Raw genomic sequence first — 19,167 nt, 5'->3', positions numbered from 1 at the left:
ACCACAATCAAATCTTCTCTTAATCTTCTCTTCTCTGAAAAGAACAGTTCCAGTTTCTCTAATCTATCTACCTAACTGAAGTTCCACATTCCTAGAACCTTTCTTGCAAATCGTTTCTGCACCCTCTCTAATTCCTTCACATCCTTCCTAAAGTGGGGTGCCCAGAATTGGACACTTCAGTTGAGGCCGAACTAGAATTTTATAAAGATTCATAATTTCCTTGCTTTTGTACTCTAGGCCCTATTTATAAAGCCCGGGATCCTGTATACTTTATTAACTGCTTTGTCAACCTGCCCTACTACCTTCAATGATTTGTGCACATAGACCTCCAGGTCCCTCTGCTCCTCCAACACCTTTAGAATTGTAACCTCTATTTTATATTACGTCTCCTTATTCTTCCTACCAAAATGAATCACTTCATACTTCTCTGCATTAAATTTCACCTGCCACGCGTCTGCCCATTCCATTAGCCTGTCTATGTCCTCTTGAAGTCTATCACTATCCTCCTCACAGTTCACAATACTTCCAAGTTTTGTGACATCTACAAATTTTGAAATTGTGCCCTGCATGCCCATGTCTAGGTCATTAACATAGATCAAGAAAGCAGTGGTCCCAATACCCACCCCTGGGGAACCCCACTATATACCTACTTCCAGAGTGGTATTCCATGGGGCATGGGAATACCTCAAAGATAAAAGGCTGCCAAAATTTTTAAAACATTCTTCAGTGACAACTAGACATTTTCAGAAAGTTAATGAATTCCCACTGCAAGATTAGGACCTTTAGTAGGCGCACAGAACTCTCAGCTGGCTTGGGCTCAGTGAGAAGGTAACAGGCTATGTAATATGGCTACCCAAATCTATGTAACCTGAATTCCCTTTGTGTCAATTCATGTGTACATTTTGGCTGTCATTTTGGGTCAAGTCCATTAGTTATAATAGTCTATTTTTCTCTTCTCTTGACCCCTTCTATCCTGTCTCCTCCTCTTCCTGTCACCCAGTCATGTCCGCCTTAATTTCTTCCCAATCGGGTACATTGCCCCCCATAATTCCTAACCCAACCCTTCACTATTCCTCAGCTTGCCTACTCTCTGGCTACTGTCAATCTCTGAAGCATGGCAGAACTATTTAAACAATGAATATTAGAGCACGGAATCAGACAGTATGGCCGAACATGCCGGTGTTTATGCTCCACTCGTGCCTCCTCCAATCCTTCCTCATCTAACTCTATCAGCACAACCCTTTAATCCCCTCTGCCCTAAATGCTCATCTTGCCTCCTTTAAATGCAACAGCACTGTTCACCTCAACCACTCCCTGTGGTAGTGAGTTCCGTATTCTCATTCGTCTCTTCTGAATTACCTATTTGATTTATTGGTGACTATCTTATATTGATGGTCTGTAGTTTTGCTCTTCCCCACAGATGCAAACACACTCTGGGCTGGATTTTCACTGCAGGGGCAGGAAACAGAAGTTGGGACCATTTCTGGGAACTGAACCCGTCACTGCGGGAAACAGTAATGAGCCCTGAGTTTCATAGGAGCGACCCGTTAATTGCTATAGAGATGGATTTGGCAGCCAATTAATGGCCATAGGGGCGGGAACGGAGGCAGGGCAACTTAATTGTGTGTCTGATTTAAACTGACCACGGCAACCATTACTGTGGCTGCCATTTCACTGCTTTTATTGCAGAGTGAAAGATCACAGAAGACTTAAACTCCGCAATGTCACAGCAGAGCCAAAAGCCTGGAACCTGGGGGAGGGCAGCCCATCGATTTTCAGAGGCGGACTGGAGGCTGGAGGCTTTGTGGGAGAGAAGGGAGGTCCTCTTCCTGGATGGTGGCAGAAGGACAAAACAGGCATGGATGGACATCGCAGCTACACTCAGCAAAAGAAGTGTCGTCAGAAGAAGATGGATCCAGTGTACATAGGAACATAGGACCTAGGAGCAGGAGTAGGCCATTCAGCCCTTCGAGCCTGCTCTGTCATTTGATAAGATCATGGCTGATCTGGTTGTGGTCTCAACTCCACTTTCCTGTCTGCCCCCCATAACCCTTGACTCCTTTGATTATCTATTTAACTCAGCCTTGAATAAATTCAATCACCCAGCCTCCACTGCTTTCTGTGGAAGAGAATTCCACAGACTAACGACCCTTTGAGAAAAAAAAATCTCCTCATCTCTGTTTTAAAAGGGAGACCTCTTATTCTTAAACTGTGCCCCCTATTTCTAGTCTCCCCCATTAGAGGAAACATTCTTCTAGTATCCACTTATCAAGTCCCCTCAGGATCTTATATGTTTCAATAAGATCTCCTCTCATTCTTCTAAACTCCAATGGTTTAGGCCCAACTTGTTCAACCTTTCTTCATAAGAAAAGCCCTTCATCCCTGGAATTAGTCGAGTAAACCTTCTCTGAACTGCTTCTAACGCAATGATATCCTTTTTCAAATAAAGAAACCAAAACCGTACAGAGTACTCTAGATACGGTCTCACCAAGGTCCTGTACAGCTGCAGTAAAACTTCCCTACTTTTATACTCGAATCACCTTGCAATAAACAACAACATTCCATTTGCCTTCCTAATCACTTACTGTACCTGCATACTAACTTTTTGTGATTCATGTATCAGGACACCCAGATCCCTCTGTACCACTGAGTTCTGCAATCTCTCTCCATTTAAATAAAATACAGCTTTTCTATTCTTCCTGCCAAAGGGGAGAAGTTCATATTTTCCCACATTATACTGCATCTGATAAATTTTTTCCTACTCACTTAACCTATCTATATCCTTTTGTAGACTCTTTACCTCCTCTTGACAACTTACTTTCCTTCCCATCTTGGTGTCATCGGCAAATTTAGCTACCATACATTTGGACCCTTCATCTAAGTCATTGATATAGATTCTAAATAGCTGAGACCCCAGCACTGATCCCTGTAGCACTCCACTAGTTACAGCTTGCCAACCTAAAAAAGACCCATTTATCCCTACTCTCTGCTTCCTGTTAGTTAACCAGTCCATGCGAATATGTTACCCCCTACACCATGTACTCTTATCGTGAAGTAACATTTGATGTGGCACCTTATCAAATGCCTTTTGGAAATCTAAGTACACCACAACTGCAGGTTCTCCTTTATCCACCTTAGAAAATAGAACATAGAAAAATACAGCACAGAACAGGCCCTTCGGCCCACGATGTTGTGCCGATCCTTTGTCCTCTGTCAAGGACAATTTAATCTATACCCCATCATTCTCCTTTATCCATATACCTATCTAAAAGCCGTTTGAAAGTCCCTAAAGTTTCTGACTCAACAACTTCCCCAGGCAAGGCATTCCATGCCCCGACCACTCTCTGGGTAAAGAACCTTCCCCTGACATCCCCCTTATATCTCCCACCCTTCACCTTAAATTTATGACCCCTTGTAACGCTTTGCTCCACCCGGGGAAAAAGTTTCTGACTGTCTACCCTATCTATTCCCCTGATCATCTTATAAACCTCTATCATGTCACCCCTCATCCTTCTCCGTTCTAATGAGAAGAGGCCTAGAATGTTCAGCCTTTCCTCGTAAGACTTATTCTCCATTCCAGGCAACATCCTGGTAAATCTCCTCTGCACCCTCTCCAAGGCTTCCACATCCTTCCTAAAATGAGGCGACCAGAACTGCACACAGTACTCCAAATGAGGCCTTACCAAGGTCCTGTACAGCTGCATCATCACCTCACGGCTCTTAAATTCAATCCCTCTGCTAATGAACGCTAACACCCCATATGCCTTCTTCACAGCCCTATCCACTTGAGTTGCAACTTTCAACGATCTATGCACATAGACCCCAAGGTCTCTCTGCTCCTCCACATGCCCAAGAACCCTACCGTTAACCCAGTATTTTGCATTCGTGTTTGTCCTTCCAAAATGGACGACCTCACACTTTTCAGGGTTAAACTCCATCTGCCACTTTTCAGCCCAGCACTGCAACCTATCCAAGTCCCTTTGCAGACGACAATAGCCCTCCTCGGTATCCACAACTCCACCAACCTTTGTATCATCTGCAAATTTACTGACCCACCCTTCGACTTCCTCATCCAAGTCGTTAATAAAAATCACAAACAGGAGAGGACCCAGAACTGATCCCTGTGGCACGCCACTGGTAACTGGGCTCCAGGCTGAGTATTTACCATCTAAGACCACTCTCTGCCTTCTATCAGTTAGCCAATTCTTAATCCAACTGGCCACATTCCCCACTATCCCATGCCTCCTGACTTTCTCCATAAGTCTACCATGGGGGACCTTATCAAATGCCTTACTAAAATCCATGTACACCACATCCACTGGTTTACCCTCATCCACTTGCTTGGTCACCTGCTCAAAGAATTCAATCAGGCTTGTGAGGCAAGACCTACCCCTCACAAAACCGTGCTGACTGTCCCGAATCAAGCAGTGTCTTTCCAGATGCTCAGAAATCCTATCCCTCAGCACCTTTTCCATCAACTTGCCTACCACCGAAGTAAGACTAACTGGTCTGTAATTCCCAGGGTTGTTCCTATTCCCTTTCTTGAACAGGGGCACAACATTTGCCACCCTCCAATCACCTGGTACCACCCCCGTCAACAGAGAAGATGAAAAGATCATTGCCAGCGGCTCTGCAATTTCATCCCTTGCTTCCCATAACATCCTTGGATATACCCCGTCAGGCCCGGGAGACTTGTCTATCTTCAAGTTATTCAAAAACCCCAACACATCTTCCCTCCTAACGAGCACTTCCTCGAGCTTACCAGTCTGTTTCACACCGTCCTCTTCAGTAATACACCCCTTCTCATTCGTAAATACCGAAGAGAAGTACTCATTCAAAACCTCACTTATCTCTTCCGGCTCAACACACAGTCTCCCGCTATTGTCCTTGACCGGACCTACGGTCCCCCTAGTCATCCTCATATTTCTGACATACGCGTAAAAGGCCTTGGGGTTTTCTTTTATCCTACCCGCCAAGCATTTTTCATGCCCTCTCTTAGCTCTCCTAATCCCTTTCTTCAGATCCTTCCTGGCCATCTTGTATCCCTCCAGAGCTATGCCTGTGCCCTTTTTCCTCAACCTTATATACGCATCCTTCTTCTTCCTAACAAGACTCTCAACCTCTCTTGTCAACCACGGTTCCCTCACATGACCATCCCTTCCCTGTCTGACAGGGACATGCTTACCTTGCTTGTTACTTCCTCAAAGAACTCTAATAAATTAGTTAAACATGATTTCCCTTTCAGAAAACCATGGTGACTCTGTCTGATCCCATTATGATTTTTTAAGTATCCTGTTATAATCTCCTTAATAATGGATTCCAGCAATTTTCCTGTGACAGATGTTAGGCTAACTGGCCTATAGTTTCCTGCTTTCTATCCCCCTCCTTTCTTGAATAAAGGTGTTACATTTGCTATTTTCCAATCCTTGGGACCCTTCCAGAATCAAAGGAATTTTGGAAAATTATAGCCAAAGCCTCTACTATCTCTGCAACCACTTCTTTTTAGACCCTAGGTTTGGTCCTGGGGACTTGTCAGTCTTTAGGTCTAATAGTTTTCTCAGCACCTTTTCCCTGGTGATGGTGATTATTTTAAGTTCCTCCCTCCCTTTCACCTCTTGATTTTTCAAGTCTCTTTGGGAAGTTTTCTAAGTCTTCCACAGTGAAAACAGGCACAAAATACCTGTTCAAACCCTCTGCCATTTCCTTGCTTTCCATTATCAATTCCCCAGACTCACTCTCTAGAGAAACAACACTTTTTAAAAATTCATTCAGGGATGTGGGCGTCGCTGGCTAGGCCAGCATTTATTGCCCATCCCTAATTGCCCTTGAGAAGGTGGTGGTGAGCTGCCTTCTTGAACCGCTGCAGTCAATTTGGGGTAGGTACACCCACAGTGCTGGTGGGAAGGGAGTTCCAGGATTTTGACCCAGCGCCAGTGAAGGAACGGCGATATAGTTCCAAGTCAGGATGGTGTGTGACTTGGAGGGGAACTTGCAGGTGGTGGTGTTCCCATGCATTTGCTGCCTTGTCCATCTAGTTGGTAGAGGTCGCTGGTTTGGAAGGTGCTGTCTAAGAGGCCTTGGTGCATTGCTGCAGTGCATCTTGTAGATGGTACACACTGCTGCCACTGTGCGTTGGTAGTGGAAGGAGTGAATGTTTGTAGATGGGGTGCCAATCAAGCGGGCTGCTTTGTCCTGGATAGTGTCAAGCTTCTTGAGTGTTGTTGGAGCTGCACCCATCCAGGCAAGTGGAGAGTATTCCATCACACTCCTGACTTGTGCCTTGTAGATGGTGGACAGGCTTTGGGGAGTCAGGAGGTGAGTTACTCGCCTCAGGATTCCCAGCCTCTGACCTGCTATTGTAGCCACGGTATTTATATGGCTATTCCAGTTCAGTTTCTGGTCAATGGTGGCCCCTAGGATGTTAATAGTGGGGGATTCAGCGATGGTAATGCTGTTGAATGTCAAGGGGAGATGGTTTGATTCTCTCTTGTTGGAGATGGTCATTGCCTGGCACGTCTGTGGCGCGAATGTTACTTGCCACTTATCAGCCCAAGCCTGGATATTGTCCAGGTCTTGCTGCATTTCTACACGGAGTGCTTCAGTGTCTGAGGAGTCACGAATGGTGCTGAACATTGTGCAACCATCAGCGAACATCTCCACTTCTGACCTTATGATTGAAGGTCGGTCATTGATGAAGCAGCTGAAGATGATTGGGCCTAGGACACTACCCTGAGGAACTCCTGCAGTGATGTCCTGGAGCTCAGATGATTGACCTCCAACAACCACAACCATCTTCCTTTGCGCTAGGTATGACTCCAGCCAGCGGAGGGCTTTCCCCCTGATTCCCATTGACCTCAGTTTTGCTAGGGTTCCTTGATGCCATACTCGGTCAAATGCTGCCTTGATGTCAAGGGCAGTCACTCTCACCTCACCTCTTGAGTTCAGCTCTTTTATCCATGTATGAACCAAGGCTGTAATGAGGTCAGGAGCTGAGTGGCCCTGGCGGAACCCAAACTGAGCGTCACTGAGCAGGTTATTGCTCAGCAAGTGCCACTTGATGGCACTGTTGATGACACCTTCCATCACTTTACTGATGATTGAGAGTCGGCTGATGGGGTGGTAACTGGCTGGGTTGGACTTGTCCTTTTTGTGTACAGGACATACCTGGGCAATTTTCCACATTGCAGGGTAGATGATGGTGTTGTAGCTGTACTGGAACAGCTTGGCTAGGAGCGCTGCAAGTTCTGGAGCACAGGTCTTCAGTATTATTGCCGGAATATTGTCAGGGCCCATAGCTTTTGCAGTATCCAGTGCCTTCAGTCGGTTCTTGATATCACACGGAGTGAATCGAATTGGCTGAAGTCTGGCATCTGTGATGCTGGGGACTTCAGGAGGAGGCCGAGATGGATCATCAACTCGGCACTTCTGGCTGAAGATTGTTGCAAATGCTTCAGCCTTATCTTTCGCACTGATGTGCTGGGCTCCCCCATCATTGAGGATGGGGATATTTGTGGAGCCACCTCCTCCAGTTAGTTGTTTAATTGTCCACCACCATTCACAGCTGGATGTGGCAGGACTGCAGAGCTTAGATCTGATCCGTTGATTACGGGATCGCTTAGCTCTGTCTATCGCATGCTGCTTACGCAGTTTGGCACGCAGATAGTGCTGTGTTGCAGCTTCACCAGGTTGACACCTCATTTTGAGGTATGCCTGATGCTGCTCCTGGCATGCCCTCCTGCACTCTTCCATGAACCAGGGTTGGTCTCCTGGCTTGATGGTAATGGTAGAGTGGGGGTTATGCCGGGCCATTAGGTTACAGATTGTGGTTGAGTACAATTCTGCTGCTGCTGATGGCCCACAGCGCCTTATGGATGCCCAGTTTTGCATTGCTAGATCTGTTCGAAATCTATCCCATTTAGCACGGTGGTAGTGCCACACAACACGATGGACAGTATCCTCAATGTGAAGGCGGGACTTCGTCTCCACAAGGACTGCGCGGTGGTCACTCCTACCAATACTGTCATGGACAGAAGCATTTGCGGCAAGCAGATTGGTGAGGACGAGGTCAAGTATGTTTTAATTAGCTTTAATTACTCTTTTCCTATTTAAATACTTGTAGAAACTCTTACTTTTATATTACTCTCTAGTTTTCTCTCATACTCTAGTTTCTCCCTGTTAATTTTTTATTGTCATTCTTTGCTGGGTCTTAAAATCTGTCCAATCTTCTGACCTACCACTGATCTTTGCAGATTTGTAGTGTTTCTTTTAATTTGATACTATCATTAGTAGCATAGTGGCGCAGTATATAGCACCGCAGCCTCACAGCTCCAGGGACCCGGGTTCGATTCTGGGTACTGCCTATGCGGAGTTTGCAAGTTCTCCCTGTGTCTGCGTGGGTTTCCTCCGGGTGCTCCGGTTTCCTCCCACACGCCAAAGACTTGCAGATTGATAGGTTAATTGGCCATTACAAATTGCCCCTTGTATAGGTAGGCGGTAGGGAAATATATAGGGACAGGTGGGGATGTGGTAGGAATATGGAATTAGTGTAGGATTAGTATAAATGGGTGGTTGATGGTCGGCACAGACTCGGTGGGCCGAAGGGCCTGTTTCAGTGCTGTATCACTAAACTTAACTTCCTTGTTTAGACGATGCCTCCTTCAAAGAATCTTTCTTTCTCACTGGGATTAATTTTGCTGAGAGTTATTAAAAATCTCCTTAAAAGCCTGCCACTGCATTGCTACTGTCCTACCTTTTAACCTAGTTTCCAAGTTCACTTTAGCTAGCTCTGCCTTCATACCCTTGTAATTACCTTTATTTAGGTTTAAAACACTAGTCTTAGACCCACACTTCTCCCCTTCAAACTGAACATGAAATTCTATCACCTGGAGGCTCCTTTACCATGAGATTATTGATTAATCCTGTCTCACTGCATACTACCAGGTATAGAATAGCCTGCTCCCTAGTTGGCTCTAGAAGGTACTGTTCTAAGAAACTGTCCTGAATACACTCTATGAACTCATTTTCCAGGCTACCTTTGCCAATCTGATTCGTCCAATCTAAATGTAGATTAAAGTCACCCATGGCTATTGCAGTACCTTTCTTATACACTGTATTTATTTCTTCTTATATACTTCTTATATATTTGGGCGGCACAGTGACGCAGTGGTTAGCACCGCAGCCTCACAGCTCCAGTGACCCGGGTTCAATTCTGGGTACTGCCTGTGTGGAGTTTGCAAGTTCTCCCTGTGTCTGCATGGGTTTCCTCCGGGTGCTCCGGTTTGTTCCCACATGTCAAAGACTTGCAGGTTGATAGGTTAATTGGCCATTATAAATTGCCCCTAGTATAGGTAGGTGGTAGGGAAATATAGGGATAGGTGGGGATGTGGTAGGAATATGGGATTACTGTAGGATTAGTATAAATGGGTGGTTGATGGTCGGCACAGACTCGGTGGGCCGAAGGGCCTGTTTCAGTGCTGTATCTCTAAATCAAAAATCAAATCAAACCTTTTCGTACATGCGCGCAGCATTTGTAACAAAATTGTTAGCACAGATTAAAATAAATATATATGACCTGATAGCCATTACAGAGATGACCTGATACGCTCTGGCAAGATCAATGCTACCCCCAACCCTCAGGACAGGTCTCTGGGCATTCACCCTCCAGCCGAGACACCAGCTGAGAAGCCACAGGGTGCATGCTACTCCTGAACATGGGAGGGGTGTGTGCCCAGGGCACTTACTGACCTCTCAGAATGACTTAGAACAGTAGTACCTCACTGGACCTGTAACCACTGATACATGCACCTGCTAATGAATAGCAGCAGCTGCCATTGGCCAGAGGACAGCAATGCCTTACCTCGTTTGTCCCTGCAGAGGAAACAGGCACATAATGCACACAATGCCAAATGGGTGGAAGTGTTCCCTACCTTCAAGTCATCATACCCATGGAGGAGGGAGTCATGGAAATAGCCAGGATCACAGACCACCAGGAAGTCGGCCATGGCAAGATGGGCACTCATAATGGAGATGGTGGTTAGAGAGGGCAATGCGTTTATTAAGGGGATGTATTCCACTCCACCCTTTCCGACAGCATGCCGAATACTGAGTTGCATTGGGAAGCCTCAGTACTGCACAGGCTTCTGCTCTGCAAGGCTAGCTTTCAAGATCTCTTTGTCTCTCACAGGTGCAGACGTCGAGCCGAGGAGACCTCCTCCCTCACCATCACTGGTCCAAGAGGGGCAGCAAAGCTCCGAAGAAGCACTCTCACATCTTAAAGTGCACCATCCACCAGCACAGATACAGTCACCTCCGTGGATCCTTGCATGCATTTAGATTGGGTGGCACTGTGTGACGAGCATGGCACTAGTGTGCAGGAGGATGTCCAGAGTCAGAGATGGACAATCCCCTTGGAGGAGGGAGAGCACAGATTCAGGGCCTCAGGAGTCACTGGAAAAGAGAACCTACCTAGACCAGCAGGAAGCAGATGTGCTCCCACGTGTCAGAGTTCCCTGAGGCAGTGCAGGTCATGGGCTGAGAATGGAGGAGTCCATCAGATTATGTGCACCACAATGATTAAGGGCTTTGAGTGCATGAGCTCCTCCACTAAAAGGCCAATCTCATGGAGATCCATATGCAGCAGCACTCTGAGTGCATGCAGGAACTGCGCAATGATGGTCACAGGATGCATGCACACTATGTAGCCTAGACTGGTTGGTAGTGCTAGTGGCACAGAGATGTTGGGAGGGGCTAACAGCTGTGCCCCAACTAGTACTCCCTTCAGCCATCTGGAGCTTTAGCCAAGGGCTGAGGCTGTCACCAAGGAGGATAACAATGCCATCATCACCTTCAGTCTCCTTGGCCCCTCTGACCCTGTGACAGAGGAAGCATCTGTACAGCAAGGCTCAATGATGAAGGCTGTCCCTGCAATGATTCAGGTGCAGCAGCCTTAGGAGATGCTCCCACAGGTACCTCCATGACAAGGACAATTGCCATGTGCATCTCAGCCGCAATCTAGGACAAGTGAGCAGGTTGCCTCCACCTCTTCCAAGGCCACAAGGGAGCACCACATAGAAGTGGCTGAGCACGGAGGCCACTGTGTCATGCGGAGCAATGAATGGGTCACTGGAGTGCCGTCTTCTTGTAATGCTTTTCCTTTATGAGCATAATGTAAATAATGACACTTGAAGCTAGATGTGTGTGACTCTTTTTATTGATGGCAGGAAAAAAAAAAAGGTATGAGGTGCTGAAGGAGATCAAGGGTTCCTCAATGGTGATAGCTAAACCTCTGAAGGGATGTGCATCTTTCACTGGCGGCAAGAGTTTACATGTTCCCGGCTACATCCTCAATGGAAGTATTAGCACAGGCACTTCAGAATGAGTTCCATACCATTCCGTGTATCCTGGATCAGAGGGGCTCAGTTGAAGCTTTCTTGAATCTGATGAGCCCTGACCTTCATGGCATCCTGATGAAACCGTCACCTCCCCGCGCCTTGCCCTGTGCAGCCAGAGCACCTCTGTGTTCCACATCCTCGCCCTCCTTCTCCTTCTCCTCTTCCACATCCTTTGATCAGCTGTGTCCTTCCAGGGCCTCACTTTCCTCAATGTCTGCATGAACCTGGAAGGCCATGTTATGAAGTGCACCCCGAAGCAGCCTGCATGGTTCTTCCACCATAATGAGCGAGATCCTTGCAGGAGTGTCCTGCAGGGTGCCATCCACCCAGTCCAGGCACAGGAAATGTATCTTAGGAAGCCTGATGGCCTGCTCAATGCTGGTCCTGGTGAGCAGATGACTTTAATTATATCACCTCTGTGCCTCTGTTTGGGGCTTACGTAGAGGGGTGAGTAGCCATCCCTTCAAGGAATATCCCTTGTCTCCTAGAATCCATCCATGGACCTTGGGATCGGAATGAAGAGCTGCGGCAGCCTGGACTACTGGAGGATGAAGGAGTCATGGCAGCTACCAAGAAAGCGAGCGCACACATGGAGGAAGGTCTTGCTGTCGTAGAGTAGATGAACCAGATGATGAGTTGGAAACTGAGGGTGGAATTTTATGCTGTCCCCAGTGGCGGGTTTGGAGGCGGGGAGAGCATAAGATTGGGTGGGATGATGGCGGCGGGGGTGGGGGGTGGTGTTGCCGCCACAATCATGCCTCCGCTGAAATTTAGTCCTGGACAGGAGGGCCTGTGAACAGTGTTCCTACCCTGCTACCAATTGAGGCCCTTAACTGGGCAATTAACCCCCAATTAAGGGCCTCTTCCCGCCACAGCAGCAATTATCCATGCGGTGGGCAGCCCTGTCGCCGTACAGGAAGCACAGTGGGAAGAACCGTGCAGGCTGCTTCAGGGTGGAGGGGGTCCCTTGTTCAAACACATTTAGTGCCTGAATGAGGGACCCAGCATCAGGAAGTGGGGTGTCTGCTGAGGGCAACACCCCTGCCCTTGCTGCCAAAGCCCCCCCCATGACCCCTCCCACCCTGACCTACCTGAGGCCTGGCTCCAGCAACGTTCCGCGGCCTCTGATAGGTGCAGCTACAGCAGCAGCCACCACCTTTGTGGCGGCACTGCAGCTACCAGTCTCTGATTGGCTGGCAGCTGTGCAAGGCCGGGTCTTCCGGAGACAGCGTTCCAGATCCTCTGGAAGGCCCGTCGCTGTCCACTTATGTACCTGATAGGCAATAAATTCAGCGGGCCGTCTGGAAAAGAGACAATGCAGGGGTCTCAGCATCGTGACCACCACCTCCAGCATGTGGTGCAGTGGCTAGCACTGCAACCTCACAGATGCAGCGACCCGGGTTCGATTCTGCGTACTGCCTGTGTGCAGTCTGCAAGTTCTTCCTGCGACCGCGTGGGTTTCCGCCGGGTGTTCCGGTTTCCTCCCACAGCCAAAGACTTGCAGGTTGATAGGTAAATTGGCCATTGTAAATTGCCCCTAGTGTAGGTAGGTGGTAGGAGAATTGTGGGGATGTGGTAGGGAATATGGGATTAATGTAGTATAAAATGGGTGGCTGATGGTTGGCACAGACTCAGTGGGCCGAAGGGCCTGTTTCAGTGCTGTATCTCTAAATAAATAAAATTTCCCCCAAGAGTTCTCAGATTGAGGCTTCTGCAGTGAAGCTGGCAACACCATCTACCTGAGCAACGGAGGAAAGACAGCCTCCCTATTGAGGGAATATAGCCTGTGTGTGCAGATAAGGCAGTTCATACTTCTCTGGCTATTCATGTGGTTGATGTAGGGGAAGCTAAACCAATTAAACAAAACCCCTACAGACTCAATCGCAGCAAATTGGTCAAAGTCAAGGAGGAAATTCAGGATGTGTTAAATAATATTATTAAACCGGTCAAAGTAGTTGGAGTTCTCCTGTTATTTTGGTACCAAAATGGCTCTCAAAGATTCTGCATTGATTACCGAAAGTTAATGTGGTAACTAAGACAGAATCCTATCCGATCCCAAGGCTCAAGGATTGTATTGAAAGGGTAGGGAACTCAGCCTTTGTTAGCAAGATTGATTTGCTTAAGGGATATTGGTAAGTCCCCTTGACCGATTAAGCCAAAGAAAACTTCTACTTTTGTGACACCAGATGGTCTGTTCCAATGGAAAGTCATGCCATTTGGTATGAAAAATGCACCGGCTATATTTGAAAGATTAACCAATCAAGTGATTGCCGTGATGAGTAGTTGTGTCGTGCACATCGATGACATTTTGGTGTATAGTGACACTTGCAGTGATCATGTCAGACATTTGAGAGCTCTATTTAACAGGCTGGCCAAAGCTAACTTTGTCATAAACCTGGCAAAGAGCAAGTTTGCCAAGGCCACGGTCACTTATTTAGGACCTATCGTGGGTCAAAATCAAATGTTACTGTGAGAGACCAAGGTTCAGGCAATAATAGACTTGCCTGTACCCCAGACAAAGAAGTGTTATGATTTCTGTGTATGTGTGGGTTCAACAGGAGATTGTCCCTAATTTCAGCACAGTAGTCACCCAGAAAAACGTGAAGTTCAAAAGGTCAGAGTCATGCCAAACGGCATTTGAGAAGTTAAAGGCCATTTTGATAAAGCAGCCAGTTCTTGCAGTCCCAGATTTTAGTAAGTAATTTAAGGTGGCTATTGATACAGGTGACGTAGGGGTAGGAGCGGTGCTGCTCCAAGATGATGATGCTAGAATGGAACGGCCCGTTAGCTACTTCCCCAGGAAGGTTAATAAACATCAAAGAAAGTACTCAACCATCAAGAAAGAGGCTTTAAGTCTTATGCTGGCTCTTCAACAGTTTGAAGTATATGTAACCATTAGTCAGGGGGAAGTACCAGTTTATACAGACCACAATCCACTTGTGTTTCAATAAATTTTCAGAACAATGAACTGCAGGCTGTTTCATTGGAGTTTGATGTTACAGCCATTTACACTAAAAATTGTGCATGTTGCAGGGAAAAGCAACATAATTGTTGATGCTTTATGCAGAGTTTAAAGAAGGGGTGTAAGAGAGAAGGAAGGCTCTAAGTTATGATAATTTCATGATGTTTGTATCTTGTTTTAGGACAGAGACGAGGTGAATTATTTTCTCTTAGAGGGTTGTGCGACTTTGGAACTCTCTGCCTCAGAAGGTGGTGGAGAGGGGGTCATTAAATATTTTTAAGGCGAAGGTAGATAGATTCTTGTTAGGCAAGGGAATCAAAAGTTATCTGGGGTAGATGGGAGTGTGGAATTTGAAACACAAACAGTTCATCCATCACCTTATTGAATGGCAGAGCAAGCTCGAATGGCCTACTTCTGCTCCTAATTCATATGTTCGTATGTTAGTGTTATGATCCTGTAGTTTTTTTCCAGGAACAATGCGCTGTGCCTTTAAGGCTGGAAAAGGCAACAAGCTCCAGAGGCTGAGTTAAAGAATGCATTCTCGTTGCCCCAGGATACAGTCACTCAGAGACTGTGATTCGAAAGTGCATTCTGGCTACCCTGGGATACAGCCACTCAGAGACTGAGGATCGAGAGATACATTGTTGCTGATTGACATTTGAAACTAGTTGAAAAACTGGCTTTTGAGACACAGTTAACAGAGACAGACACAGACTGTCAGCCAGCATATACTGAAGGAAAAGAGAGCTCTCTCTTGGTTTATTTAAACCCTATTTATTATACTCTCAGAATTCTGATGTCAAGCCATATTTATTTCTTAAAAGAAAATAAGCTTTAACTACTGAACTGTAATTGTTGGAATTCATCGCTGGAAAAGAAGAGCATCAATTCAACTGCTGAACTAGACTACAGACTGTTCTACTGTTGAAGAACCTTTTTTCCCCCCAATCGGACCGCTGCAAGGACTTCAAGCAACCTTAGACTGTTACACATTGAAAGAGTCCGCTTCAGCAGGAGCATAAATATGCAAGGACACTAATTCTTCTACTTTAAATGTTGTTTATATCTTAGTAGTGTTTAAGAATTTAGTTTTTCTAATTAAACAGTTAATTTGTTGATCTAAAGACACCTGGTTTGATTAGCCTTATTTGGGGGTTAATACATGGTACAATTTGGCTGGGTCTTCCTTATTTATTTATTTAGAGATACAGCACTGAAACAGGCCCTTCGGCCCACCGAGTCTATGCCGACCATCAACCACCAATTTATACTAATCCTACATTAATCCAATATTCCTACCACATCCCCACAATTCTCCTACCACCTACCTATACTAGGGGCAATTTATAATGGCCAATTTACCTATCAACCCGCAAGTCTTTGGCTGTGGGAGGAAACCGGAGCACCCGGTGAAAACCCAAGCAGTCACAGGGAGAACTTGCAAACTCCGCACAGGCAGTACCCAGACTCGAACCCGGGTCACTGGAGCTGTGAGGCTGCAGTGCTAACCACTGCACCACTGTGCCGCCCAATTTGTAAAGTTTAAAATGATATGCCAGGCGATCTGTGGAGGGACGGGACTGAATCAATGGTGCGTTTCACCCACCACAATCAGAATCGTATACTCTGATAGGGGGCTTTGACTTGAGCGGTCGGTCATAACATATTAATTGGGGGCTCACTTGAGATTGAATCATATTTAATTTGGTGGCTCATGTCTGGGATCAGAATCAGACTAATTTGGAGTGCTTTCATTTGGAATCATATTAATTACACGTTTCTGGGATAACATTTAAATTGGGGTCCTGCGTTTGGCATCATATTTATTTCTCTCACATTTGGGATCATAGCAATTGGAAACTCAATTGTTGGGATCTAAATCCAACACCAATTACTAAGAAATTAAAAGAACCAGTACTCTTGTATAATAATGTACAGTCCATACCATTGTAATGGCATTAGTGGTTGTAGCAGAGTTTTTGGGAAAGCAGAATGTTTCCTTGAGTGACTTGATAACTTTAACCAAGAACAAATTGAAAGAATTGGCAGTGAAATTGGAGATGGAATTGAAATTAGGTGCCAAAAAAGCAGAGATAATTGACATAATGGCCGAACATCTAGAATTAGTAGATGAAGAAGATGAAGGGGAATACCAGGAACAAGAAAGGGTATATGAGACAGAAAGGTAGTAGATGCGAGTGTGTTGCAGTGGTATTGGCTAGGATTCAGTTAGAAATGAAAAAACTTGAGGCAGAAGTGAAAGAGAAAAGAGGGAATTTAGGCGGCACAGTGGTTAGCACCGCAGCCTCACAGCTCCAGCGACCCGGGTTCAATTCTGGGTACTGCCTGTGTGGAGTTTGCAAGCTCTCCCTGTGTCTGCGTGGGTTTCCTCCGGGTGCTCCGGTTTCCTCCCACATGCCAAAGACTTGCATGTTGATAGGTAAATTGGCAATTATAAATTGCCCCGAGTATAGGTAGGTGGTAGGGAAATATAGGGACAGGTGGGGATGTGGTAGGAATATGGAATTAGTGTAGGATTGTGGGTGGTTGATGGTCGGCACAGACTCGGTGGGCCGAAGGTCCTGTTTCAGTGCTGTATCTCTAAATAAATAAATAAAATAAAGAGGGAATTTAAGTTAAAAGAGATGGAACTAGACAAAGGGGTAGTTTAGAATCCAGGGAAGATTTGGGTCAGGAAGAATCTGAATTTAACACAGGACGCAGCGAAAAGTTGTTTAAATTTATACAGGCTCTTCCTAAGTTTGAGGAAAGGGACATGGAGGCATTTTTCATATCTTTTGAAAAAATAGCTAAACAGATGAAATGCCGAAAGAAAGCTGGGCACTGCTTATGCAGGGCAGGTTGGTAGGGAGAGCTCTTGAAGCTTATGCCATGCTTCCTGAAGAGGCTTCTGTAGATTATGAGATGGCAAAAAAGGCTATTCTCGCTGTGTATGAGTTAGTCCCTGAAGTTTACCGTCAGAAGTTTAGGAACTTACGGAGATTGGCTGGCCAGACATTTTTAGAATTTGACAGGGTGACGCAAATTACTTTTGACTGATGGATACGGGCATGAAAGATAGAAACCACAGATGAGAACCTTCAAGAATTGATTCTCTGAGAAGAGATTAAAAACGCCATTCCTTCAGTAGTGAGAACTCATATAGATAACCTGAAAGTTTTGAAAGCTAGGCAAGCAGCAGAAATTGCTGATGATTTTGAGCTTGTGAATAAGCCAACCTATTTTGTCCATCACCCCCATAAACCCGAGAAGGATTGAAAGTAGGAGAGTGAAAGGAAGGCAAGTAGCTGGGGACAAGAAGGAACAGCTGGTAATGCCCCAGGATCACCTCTTCAGGTCAGAAAAGAAGATGCTGAGGGTAGAAGTGAAGTTCGCAAGCCAAAGTGTTATCATTGAAACAAAATGGGTCATCTTCGTTCAGAGTGCTGGAAATTGCGAGGGAAACCCATAGGACTTGTTGGGGTACGCAAAGTTAGTGCAGAGGAAAAGATTCTGACTGAGAGTATAAAAGACCAGGCTATAGCTTTAACGACAGCTGTGAAACCAAATACTAAAACTACAAGAAGTGTAGAGGTTAAGAATAAAATACCTGAGAGTTATAATGAATTTTTGTCAAAGGGGAGAGTAACTCCGTATCCTCCAAGTGAGGCAGGAAAACCTATCATTATACTCAGGGACACAGGAGAAACCCAAACACTCTTGCTGGGGAAAGATATGAGGTTTCCACCAGAGAGTGCCTTGAACATTAAAGTTTTAGTTCATGGAATTGGCAGGGTGTGTATACCCATACCTTTGTATAAAGTACGCCTAGAGAGTGACTTAATATCTGGGATAGTTACTGTAGGTGTCATCCATAGTTTACCAGTAAAGGGAATTGATCTACTCCTGGGAAATGATTTGGCAGGATCAAAAATATCAGTTTCTCCTAAAGTTACAGAGGAACCAAGTGAAACTAAGGAAACGGAGCAATTACAGGAACAACTTCCGGGAATATTTCCTGGGTGTGTAGTCACCCGAGCAATGGCAAAACAGGACACATTGTCAGAGGTAAAAGGGGCACCACAAAGACATAGCCAAGTATCTGAAACCTTATTTGGGGATTTAGATAATCCAAATGAGATGTTTAACTGATTGTCTATCATTGCAGCACAGCAAGCTGATCCAGAGATATACCGAATAGTACAGACGGCCCTGTCAGAAGCGGAGGTGAAAGGAGTTCCAGAAGGCTATTATATGGCAAATGGGGTTTTGAGGAGGAAATGGAGACCGCCTCATAGACCTGCTGATGAAGACTGGACAGTTGTTGAACAGATAGTGGTACCACCTAAATATCGACAAGGATTATTCAGGTTAGCACACAACATTCCTTTTGCAGGACATAGGGGAATTCGGAAGACCAAGTCACACATAAGCAAACATTATTACTGGCAAGGTCTTATAAAGGATGTGAGACAATTTTGTAGGACATGCCATACCTGTCAAATGGTGAAAAACCACATCCTACCATAAAACCAGGGATAAAGTATTAATGTTATCATCATTACAGGGAGAACCATTAAAAGCATGGTTCTGTGGCCCATATAGAGTGGGTAAGGCAGATTACTTGATTGACACCCCTGATCATCAAAAGAAGAACTGGTTGTGTCACATTAATATGGTCAAACAATATTACCCCAGGAAGGAGGATAAGTCAGTACAGGTATGTCAGGTAATCGGGACTGTTGAGAAGGAAAAGGATAGTGAGGATGAGGCAGAAGCAGGCCTAGGAAATTCTCAGACTGAACCTCCAACTAT

The 19,167-nt window shown here is 45.7% G+C and overlaps 1 protein-coding gene across 6 annotated transcripts in view; it reads right to left on the bottom strand.

Annotated features, from left to right (window-relative positions):
* mak (male germ cell-associated kinase) overlaps positions 1-19,167 on the bottom strand; it is a 417,670-nt gene that overhangs the window by 156,894 nt on the left and 241,609 nt on the right. The gene's annotated exons all lie outside the window — the stretch shown is intronic.

This window comes from Heterodontus francisci, chromosome 2, assembly GCF_036365525.1.
Source record: "Heterodontus francisci isolate sHetFra1 chromosome 2, sHetFra1.hap1, whole genome shotgun sequence".
Taxonomy (NCBI): Eukaryota; Metazoa; Chordata; class Chondrichthyes; order Heterodontiformes; family Heterodontidae; genus Heterodontus; species Heterodontus francisci.
This window is presented reverse-complemented; position numbering and strand designations above follow the sequence as displayed.